This window comes from Aphelocoma coerulescens, chromosome 7 (assembly GCF_041296385.1).
Source record: "Aphelocoma coerulescens isolate FSJ_1873_10779 chromosome 7, UR_Acoe_1.0, whole genome shotgun sequence".
NCBI lineage: Eukaryota > Metazoa > Chordata > Aves > Passeriformes > Corvidae > Aphelocoma > Aphelocoma coerulescens.
Genome location: NC_091021.1, coordinates 34,354,243 through 34,364,999, shown reverse-complemented (window position 1 = coordinate 34,364,999; position 10,757 = coordinate 34,354,243).

Here is a 10,757-nt window from a genome sequence, read left to right as displayed (position 1 = left end):
ACTTCTGGCAGAGTCCATGAGTGTCCCAGCTAAAGAGGAAAATTCATTACATACATTGAAATCCTTCAAGGGAGCAAAGAAAATCAAGGAAGTGTAAATATATCTCATATTCCTTTCTGTTACTGCAATTTTAGGTGTTACTTGTAAACAAAAACTTTTTAGCAAAAAGTTTCATTTCTTAGGTTCATGGTGTTATTTAAAAAAAAAAAGAGAGAGAGAAAATCAAAAATCCTTTAACATTTTTCCTCCAGCAATGAGAGTACAGAGCAGGCAGAAATTATTGAAGTCATGGGCATTTCCACACCAGTAAATAAACCCTTTGCCTTGGCGTACACGGGGGATTAGGAAAGAGAGATGCCAGAAATTGGCCTAGACTACATTTCCTTAGAGGCATAGAGAGATATTGAGGGAAATCACAATCATTCCGCTACATGTGATTAAGAAATTGGGAATTTTTTTTCCTTAAGAATGCAACAGACTGGACAGGAGCCACCAGAGAAAGCTGATGGCAAGAAGAGTGGAGAGAAATCATTCTAGTCAATACTTGAGAAGCGTGGACTTGCATCATTTGCTCCACAGTATTTTTATTATAGCAGAAATGCTCATCTAAACGAGAATTGCCTTGATCACCTTGGGCAGAAAGATGCTACAAACAAGTACTGGCTGATGAGAAGCTCAGAGTGACTCAGCAATGTGCACATCCAGCCCAGGAAGCCAACAGAGGGGGGGGATTCTGCCCCTCTGCCCTGCATCTGGAGCTCCATCTGGAGCTCTTCATCCAACTCTGGAGCCCCCAACACAAAAAGGACATGGATCTGTTGGAGCAAGTCTAGAGAAGAGGCAGGAAGATGCTCTGAGAGCATCTCTGCTCTGGAGACACACTGAGAGACTTGGGGTTGCTTAGCCTGGAGAAATGGCTCCAGGGAGACGTTAGAGCCCTTTCCAGTATCTAACAGGACTCCAAGAGAGCTGGAGAGGGACTTTGGACAAGGGCATGGTGTGACAGGAAAAGGTGGAATGGCTTCAAAACAACAGAGGGCAGAGTTAGATCAGATATTCTGAAGAAATTCTTCCCTGTGAGGGTGGTGAGGCCCTGGCACAGGTTGTCCAGAAAAGCCGTGGATGCCCCATCCCTGGAAATGTCCAAGGCCAGGCTGGATGGGGATTTTTGCAGCCTGGGACAGTAGAAGGTGTCCTTGCCAATGGCAGAGGAGTTGGAGCTGAATGATCTTTCTGGTCCCTTTGAACCCAAACCACTCTACGATTCTATGAAGTGTATATTTAATCGCCCTCTTGTTACTCTTTGGAAGGACTTTCCTCCCATTTCAAGCTGAAGATTGGTCTAAACTGAAGAGCACTTGGCACAAAAAGGCACTTGAAGTTTTCTGCTTAAGGACATGCAGTTGCACAGCCTCTTTGAGCAGCTTTAAATAGGTGCCGTGAAGGGCCAGTCAAGAGGCTGCATTATCATCAGCTTGCACCTGAGGGCAAACCGAAATACGCTGGCTGACCTTAGATGGATCAGAAACACTGGCTATCAAGCAGATGGCAGTAAAATATCCCTGACTGCTCTGCTGCTCTTAACCACTTCTGATGTTGTGCCTGCCAAGGCTAAGCTCTGCTGGCAGGACTGCCATTTCCTCAAGGCAGGGAAAAACAGTCCCACGCCCTACACTGCAGTTATCGATGCCCATCCAAGGACTGGGAATGATTTTTCATCACCACCCCTGATTCTCCTGGGCTGTCATTTTGAAACACCCAGCTACAGCTCAGTCATGACCCATGTTGGCTCCAGCAACTGACCCCCTCACAGGTGTGTCCTGCACATCTGTAAGAGCAGGCTGTTTGTCCCATCTTCCCAGGTGACACAAAAGTGTGGTGTGACATGTCCCTTCCCTGCCTGCTGCTGTACCTTGATGGGCTGTTGCCCAAAATGCAGGGCCATGAACAACCTGCACTCGAGCACCATCCTGCTGGGATGCTGTCCTGTGCCAAGGCAACAGGTCTGGCCACACAGCCTCTTGCTGCCCTTTGCTACAGACAGCTGCTGTTTGGGGATGCATTTGTGTCCCCTGTGCAGCGTAGGGTATGCACAGTCTTTTCCCTCCCCTGACTTCTCCTTTCACACTCTACACTGCAATTTGTGCCTTGGCTCCCTTCCTAATGACTGTATTATTAGCTCTATTTTCATCTGCTCTCGTCTCTTTATTTCTCATAGAATTATTTTGGCTGCTCTACATACCACAAATTGAGTAGCTGAACCAAGTCCACAAACCCTAACAGAGAAAGCACGTGGAGGAGGGCTCTGTACGACCACCATCGTTGTCACCCTCATATGTGCCACCGCTCCTGGCCCACACCAGCATCCTGACTGCCACCCTGCCATGCCTCCGAATGTGGCACAGCAAGGAGCAGGGTGGCCATATGGCCTGAGGCATCTGGGCCATATGAGGCTCCATTTGTGACACCTAGTTTGTGCTTCCTAAGACACAGAAGGTGTTTAATATGTTATCTGTCACTTCATAGGTTATTCCAGCCTTAATTACCAAGCCAGAAATGGTGCACAAAAGCTGTCCTCTTGAATGTGCTCCCTGCAGGAACAGGGGCTTTGTCCCTCAGTCAGAGTCATTTTTGCCCGGGACATCTGAGCAAAGCAGCATTCCAGGTGGCTGCTCCTGCTGTTTGTCATGTCCCCATTGTCCCCTCAGCAGCATTCCAGGTGGCTGGTCCTGCTGTTTGTCACGTCCCCATTGTCCCCATAACAGCATTCCAGGTGGCTGGTCCTGCTGTTTGTCACCTCCCCATTGTCCCCACAACAGCATTCTGGGTGGCTGCTTTGTCATCTACCCCTTGTCCCCTCAGCAGCTGGTCAGTGCTGTGGGATTTGGGTACAGCTAATGGAAATGTGACTTGCAAAGGTGTGGGAGTGGTGTATGGGGCCCTCGACGGGCTTATAGAGGGAAAAGGATCTGTGGGACTCCAGTTTTCTCCTGGTCTTCTGTCACCTTCAGACCACAGAGTTCTCTTATTGGGTTATGAAAGGGATGGAGTCGTCCTGAATTCACTTCTCACAGACTGGGGTTTTGGAAAGGCCTCGTTAATATCTGCAGATTCCCAAAATCTGTCTCTGGAGATCCCTCACTGTGATCAGCATCAGGTATGAGCCCTACAGCCTGCAACTGCACAGGAGCTCACTGCTTCCCACTGCCCATCCGCAGCCACAGTGGGAATTTCCATCTGCACCGTGCAGATTGCCTCTGGATGGAGGAAATGAACTGAGAAACAGAGAAGGGGCCCTCAACTTCTGCTATCTTGGGAGCAAAGGCTTCCCAAAGGTTCTATTTCCTTCTGGCTTGCTGGAAAATTTTGAGGGAACAAGGCAAAAAAGTATGTTAGAAGATTCCCTAAGAACAAACAAAACAGAAGCACCTCATTGCTTAGGAAAAAAGCAGGGAGGGGTTGGGTGGATAGAAGCAGAAATTGTCTTCATTTAGCTCTTCTCTTCCCACTAAATAAAGCCAAAAGCTGGAAAAATTAAACAGCTGCAGGTTTTGGAAGTGAAAGGATCACAGGCAATGTGTGTGTGTGTGTGTGTGTGTGTGTGTGTGTGTGTGTGTGTGTGTGTGTGTGTTGTTACAAGAAAGTATCACCTTAAAAGAGTTTTCTATATAATTTTACCCCCTCTCCCAGACAATCCATTGTTTTAGCAGCAAACTGGGATTGCTGGTAGACAATAGCCCACTTTCCAGCAGAAAGGACTCTATGAAAGCTGCACAGAGTTTTTAATGTTTAATGACACAAAATCAATTGGAAGTGGTTGCTGGCTTCCACAATCAATTTTAGGAGATCTCTCAGAGAACAGGAGAAAGTGGGAGAGTTTCCATTAGCCCTGGAAATCTCATCAGCGATAGGAAAATGGTGATAAACAACCCTGCACTCCAATAAACGTATTAATAAACTTGTCCTCACTCATTTCTCATGTCTCTGTGAGACGATACAGTTTTGTCATCAGGAAGGTCGTATTTTGGTCTCAATTCCATCCTTTATTTGCACAAACACTCAAGCATCCCTGTGGTTGTGAGTGCCTTGAGAGAGCCACAGCTCACAGCTGCTGCCCCATGAGCTGTCCGTGGTGTAGGGACAGGAATCAGAGGGTTGATCCCTTTGCCTCCTGGCTCTGCCCCATAGTGAAAGGCACCTTTGCCAAAATAGAGTGTGAGAAGCTGTTCTGCCCTATAGCTGGGTGGGAAGGGGCTCCTTGGGGAAACATGGAGCTCTGTGTCCTGGATGAAGCCAAATTCACCCAAACACTCACGGGTGGCCACACTCAAGGGCTGTTTGGTCAATGAGAAGGTTCCTGCTGATTTTGATGGGCTTTATGCCATTTGCCCAGCTTAATGCTGCATGGCATGAAGTGCCCTTTTTCTGCCCTTGTTTGCTCAGACTGGGGGAGTGTGGTGCCTTCTGCTAGCAGGAACCTGGAGGGTGGTGGGAAAGAAAAAGGGAAAAAAAGGTTATTTTTTAATGTGTTTTAAAAACCCCAGGAATAAGCAGAGTTAGGAACAGCCCTGACTTCATCTCAATGCAAAACAAGAGGCTGTTTTCAAATGTTGAAGGTTTGCCCCAGGACTCCAGCTGAGTGAAGGCAAGGCAGGGTTTGTAATGCACAATTTAACCAGTGAATTTGTAGATCTCAAAAGGCGTGCTTAATTTAATATTGTTTCTAATGGCTATTGTCTTCATGCTTGCCTGTTTCCCCGGTGTTTTTCCCTTTTGTAATTACTTGAATGGGCATTTCCAGGTGCACTGCATATATTAGCAAGCATTTTCATTTTAGTAATGAGTGAGATGCTTTCAGTGTTTATTTCTTCTTTGCCCTAATACTTACTTTATTAAAGATCCTGATTCTCTTAAAGGAAAAAAATAAGCATTTACCACTCCTTTCTACCTCATTTACCTCTTCTACCTTATGATGCCCTCAATAAAAGAGGATTTAAATTACTTATTGGCCAGGGTTAGACCAGATTTAAACTATCAGAGAAAAATAAAACAGAAAGGGGATGCTTGGTCAGTCATAGAATGGTTTGGGTTGGAAGGAACCTTCAAGATGATCTCATTCCAACGCCCTGCCATGGGCAGGGACACCTTCCACTAGACCAGGTTGCTCAGGGCCCCACCCAACCCAGTCTCAAACACTTCATGCCTCTCCTAACCCTTATTGGGATGAGAACTGGGCACTTGCTGAGCTCAAAGCCATTCCCCTGAATGTCAGGACCTCTGAGCTGTTTTAAGCTCTGTAAGGGACACCTTCAGTGCCCCTTTCTGGCCTGGTTACCGTCCTTTAGGGTTCATGTGCATTTTTGCACTCCTTGTGCACAGCCTGGGGACCGTGGGGTGCAGGAGAGTGAGCCTTGCCTGGCCACCCAGGCTGCTGATTAACGCTGCAGCAGCAGGATTCCAGCATCAGCTGACAGCCTTCACCAGCACTGAGCAGCATTTATTATACATGCAGAGCAGCCCTCTGCCACGTGCTAGTCTAATTTTCAGATTAGCTGTTTATTAGCATTATTACAAACATGGCTCTTCATCTCCTATTAAATGGCACTGCAGCCACCGCGCTCCCGCGTGAAGCCTGTAAGGAAGCACTTGGTTCACTAAATTACCCTGCAAATGTCAAACTTGCTCTGTGTTATTAGCTGTACATCTTACATCCTCTTTATGAGGATTTTGTGTCTTGAGGGTGCCCTGTGGCGTACAGATTTTTTAAAATACAAACCAGTGTCATTTCGCTGTTTAAAAGAACATTTAATTAAACTGGATTCATTGCTTGTGTGGGGCAAGTTAAATGAAAACTAAGTAGAAGGCATATGCTTACCTGTTATTAAGCAGAGTGACTGCTCCAGAGACCAAACTCTTTTAACACAACATTAAACTAAACTTTATTTCATATGCACAGGTTAGCTCTGGCCTGCTAGGGCATCATATTTTAAGAGCAGCAGAATGGCTATGGGCACTAAACAGCTTTTACCAAAACGTGTGTTTCAGGGAAGAAAGCTTGCCTAAGCTAGACTTAAATATGCTAATGACAAAAATCAAAGCTTCGAACTGATTCTGGGTAACCTTTTAAAAATTACCATTTCTATAGTGTCAGATGCAAATGAGAAGATCAGCTTTGTTTATTATTTCACTAGCTGTAAATTAACAAGGGACCTCAATGAGTGTAAAAATAAAATTGGACATATTTTTTTGGGCTTGAGTCGTTGGTCACATCATGGCTTTTTAATGTTCTTTAGGAAAACAAAAGGAATTATAATTAGAATTCCATTACACAATTTCCTATTCCCTACTCCTTTTATGTAAACGCTGTTGGTACAATCAGATTTTCTTAAGGCAAGCACTCACCAAATTCCCTTCCCAGGCATTCTAAACTAGTTTTTGAATGTCTACTGTCCTCCAACCCATCCCTAAAATTCACGGTGGCTGTGAGCCTACAAAGCCTTCAGCAGCCATCTCCCTGTACTCGTGGAGCTCCCAGCTGCTTTGGTGGCCTCGCCCATCCTTTGCAGGAGGGACAAGTGCTTGGGTGTGCACAACTGCATGGCCCTGGCTGGGTGCCCTGGCCCTCTCTCCACTGGCCACGAAGATGTCCAATGACCAGAATAAACGCCTATGTCCTAAAAAGTGGTGAGGTTTAACCCCTCTGCTCAGCATTCCCCTGGCCGGGGGTGGGCAGCTCTGCTCGATGCCCACAGTGCTCCTGGCGTGGCCCCAGGGCACTTTGCTGACAGCTACAGCTGGAGCTCCAGGGCTCCCCCGAGGGCTTGGGCTGCAAGTGCTGCCTCAGAGCATGTCCCTGGTTAATAAACAGACCATTTTTGCAGGTGTATTAGGCCAGGCATGTCCCCCTACCTCTATCTCAGTCAGCAAAAGCCTTGGGAGCACTGGGGGAAAAAAAAGGAAAAAAAAAAAAAAGAGGAAGAGACCTTCCTATTTTTAGGTTGTTTTAATTGCTTTTCATGCTTTTCATAACAGCTGAAAGGAAATTCTTCCCCAAGAGTGCCACTTCTCCTCTCATACCTCCTCTGGGAAGACTGGGAATTCTCAGCCTCTCCTGCGCCACAGCCCAGCATTGGCTTTGCTGCTCCTGTGGTTGCCTCACAAGCTCATCTTTCTTGTCTCCTCTTTCTTTCTTTTTCGTCTGCAAAAGAAACTCACCCGTCCCTGCATTGGTAGTGGGAGCATCCTGCCTCTTATCCATGAGAAACTGAATTATAGCAAACAAATTGAAACAAATAAAACACTCTTGGAGCAATTCTGCCTTCCAAGCAGGACTGTGGTTGTCCAGAGGTTGAGCTTACAACTTCTGGGCTTTGAAACGGGCTCTTAAATGGAGACCCTGTGCTTGTTTCTGTTTATTAACACAATCCCCCCTTGGGGCACACCAGTACAGCCAGGGCTCTGGAGTGAGCTGGAGCCAGTATAATCAAGTGCAGGGGTGTAATTAGCAGCGTTGGAAGGGTTGCTGTGGGCAGATGGGAGCTGAAAAGGCTGCGCCTGTTGTGAAACAGACTTTTATATGTATTGGCCTGGGAGCCCAAAGCAATGTGTGATGAATGACCTTACACAGGGATAAGCCATTTGAACACTAAACCATGGCATCTGTGGCCCTTGCTTGGATACAGGGCAGTTGTACCCTCTCCATAAATCATCCCAGAATGAGGTTTCCCGCAGTAATCCGGGTTAACCTTTCCTGCTGTGTGGGTTAGCTACCCAAGAGTTCTAATCAGCTCCTCAGCCACTCAGCCTGAGGTTCACCTGCAAAGTAAAAAACTCCAGATTTCTTTGCCCATCATCCTTTGCCTTCCAGCACACCCCAGTTTCTTCCTTAGGGCAAGTGCTGTCTTCAGGCACAGCCTCAGAACCTCTGCAAGGCAAGAGGGAGGGTGGCCAGGACCTGTAGGACACAGAAATCCCTCAAAGTCTGTGCTGAAAACCCTGTCTTTGGCAGAGTACAAGATTCTAATTGTAGTTTTTTCCAATCCTATTTTTTTATCTCCCCAGACCATTACCTGGTGCAGTGTTACAGCAGCCCATGGATACCTGAGCATTTATCTCACAGTTTGCCCTCTGCCCTGGCAGTACATCCATCTGAGCAGCAGCTCACCTCATGTATTTCTGGAAAGATCCCAGTCCCACTAATAGCTTCTGATGGAAATATTCTGTGTCTGCTCACTCTCAAGATTTCTTAGGCTTTGTTTTCCAGAAAGCTGTAATTTCAGGTGCTCTTAGCATCTGCTCTGACATGGCAAAATCCAGGAGTGCCTGGTTTTTACACAGGTAGAACAAAAAGCCTTTACTCAGAATTTGTTTCAGAGCATTACACTAATGCACCACTGCCTGTGTGTTCCCTGGGATTAAATGCAGGATGTTCCTGTGGGCTGTGCAAGCACTGCTTTCACTGGCCCAGTGCTGGTCCTGGCCTTAGATGTCAGTCATTGTTAGGAAAAAAGAATGAAATTCCAGAAGGGGTTTAGTGTGTCAAATGGGTAACAACATTTCTGTGTCACAATGCCTCGTACAATACCTCCAGTGATGGTTGTTTCAGCTTGGTTTAGAAGCTCTAAATAGTTGGACTATCGTGATTATTTATTTAGTATTTCTCCAGCTCTGGTCATGGGTATGGACCCAGCAGTGACTATCCTATGCGTCTGATCTGTACAAGGCAAGCACATGGGATAATTTGCCTCAGTATTTTTGCACCTATTTCAGCTCAGGGATGTCCTGCACGGGACACTGGGCGATCCTCCTCAAAACACTCCTCATCCATGACATTCTTGTCTTCTCTCGAACCCAGGTAAAAGTTTAACATCTGTTCCTCTTCCAGGAGAAGTCCCAGAAGTCACCCAGCTGCCATGGGTCAACTCCTCCTTTAGCATTTGTAGATCTGAGCTACAGCATCCATGGGGCAATTGCTGTCAGCAAACTCATCCATGATCACTGATCCAAATTTGTATCAAACCCTTACAGCCCTCTTCTCTAAATGCTCTGTTCTTCATGTGAAAAAAAAAATTATTTCTACAACAGATGCACCTAAAATACCCACCAAGATGAAGACTCAGTTGTGCTAGGCACTATAAAAACAAGCAGTAATGCCCTAAAGAGCTGTTTAAGTAAGGGACTGATATTCTGATATTTCAATTCTTCTGGGAAGACTGGTCACAGTGAATCTTTAAAATCTATTTCTATTCAAGGAAAGTTGTTGGGCTTTCACTCCTTGCAGCTCTTGATGGCACACAAAAAGCACTAAACACAAAAGCTGCGTGTGACTTTGCACCTCCAGCCTCAGGTAGAATACGTGTGCAGGTCCTGCCAGATACATCCGTGGACTCCTAAGCAGAAATTTCTGCCTGAATCAGGAAAATGAGGAGCTGATCATTGCCCCTCACTTAAAACACCAGCCCACAGTGGCAATGTGATCACAACACATTGAGAGGTTCCATAGAGAGGAGCCATGCCAAACCCTTGCCAGAAAAGCATATTTCTGACTGCCCTGTCTTCATGGATGTGCCCAAAACAACGTTTTTTAGAGCAGTTCGAGTCCCAGGCTTGCCTTGGTGCACTTTGAAGCAGTTTGTTCTAAGCCAGTCATGTTCACTGTCCTAATCTGACATGAAGCCTGATGGAAAAACCTGTGATCGATTATAGCAGCAGGACAAAGAGATATGAGAGGAAAGCAATGCAAAAGAACAGATATCAATCACTGGCTCGCAACGAGCCTAAAGAAGGTAGCTGGTGATATTCCTGAGTTTGAAGGCAGTGTAGCACATCTTTCTGCTGTTGTAGGTAAACACTCCCAGCTACAGCCTGTTTGTCTTACAGACAGACCGATTTGCTAAGAAAAGTGGATTTTGAAGTATGGATTTTGTTGGAAGGGGACAAAATAAACTATTGGTTTGTTACCTTGAAAACGGTGTAGCATGTAATGAGTGTTTGCAGCAGTTTCACAGCTGCTTATTACTCTTCTTTTTAAGCTTCTGAGTGTCGAGGGTTTTTTGTTTAGATTTACACTTTTTAATTGATTGAATGTGAAATATATGATGGAGCAAATTTGTATTGAATAAGAAACAGCAGACACAATCAACAAACTTTAATGTTGAGTTAGCTTTTTTCTTGTTGCTGGACAAGATCATACTTCAAAGCAAATTAAAAATGTGAAGTCAAATCCTGATTGCAATGCAGGCAACAGAAATCTTCCTGTCAGCCTCAATAAAAGCAGGTGTAAGTTTTCAGTATTAGTCCAGTCCATCCAATTCACATGTCTTTCTGTCTTTATCTAATCTAATACATGGTCGTGAGATAAATTACAGAAGGGTATGATAAATTGCATTGCTATTCATTTTTGGCAAGATCACCTATACACTGGCCACTAATTCATCTCAGCCAGGATCCATTGTTACACACGGGATCCTTGAAACAGCCTCCAAATACTGTCATTTCATTTTCTTTTAAGAAAACAAAGAGATTACATCTGCTGGCAAATAGCCTACTTACCCTCACCAAAATAAATGATACCTCACTGTGACCTCTGTAAAATCATGGTTATAAAAGTATCAAAATGTATTTATAGCATTAAGAGTCACAAAGATATTAGGTCCTTATATCCTGTTTGAGTGGAAAACTATGATATGTTTTAGATTGAGGGATTTCAAAGTGGGAAAGGAAGACGTGGTTTAGATTTAGAGATTTCAATGAGTCTT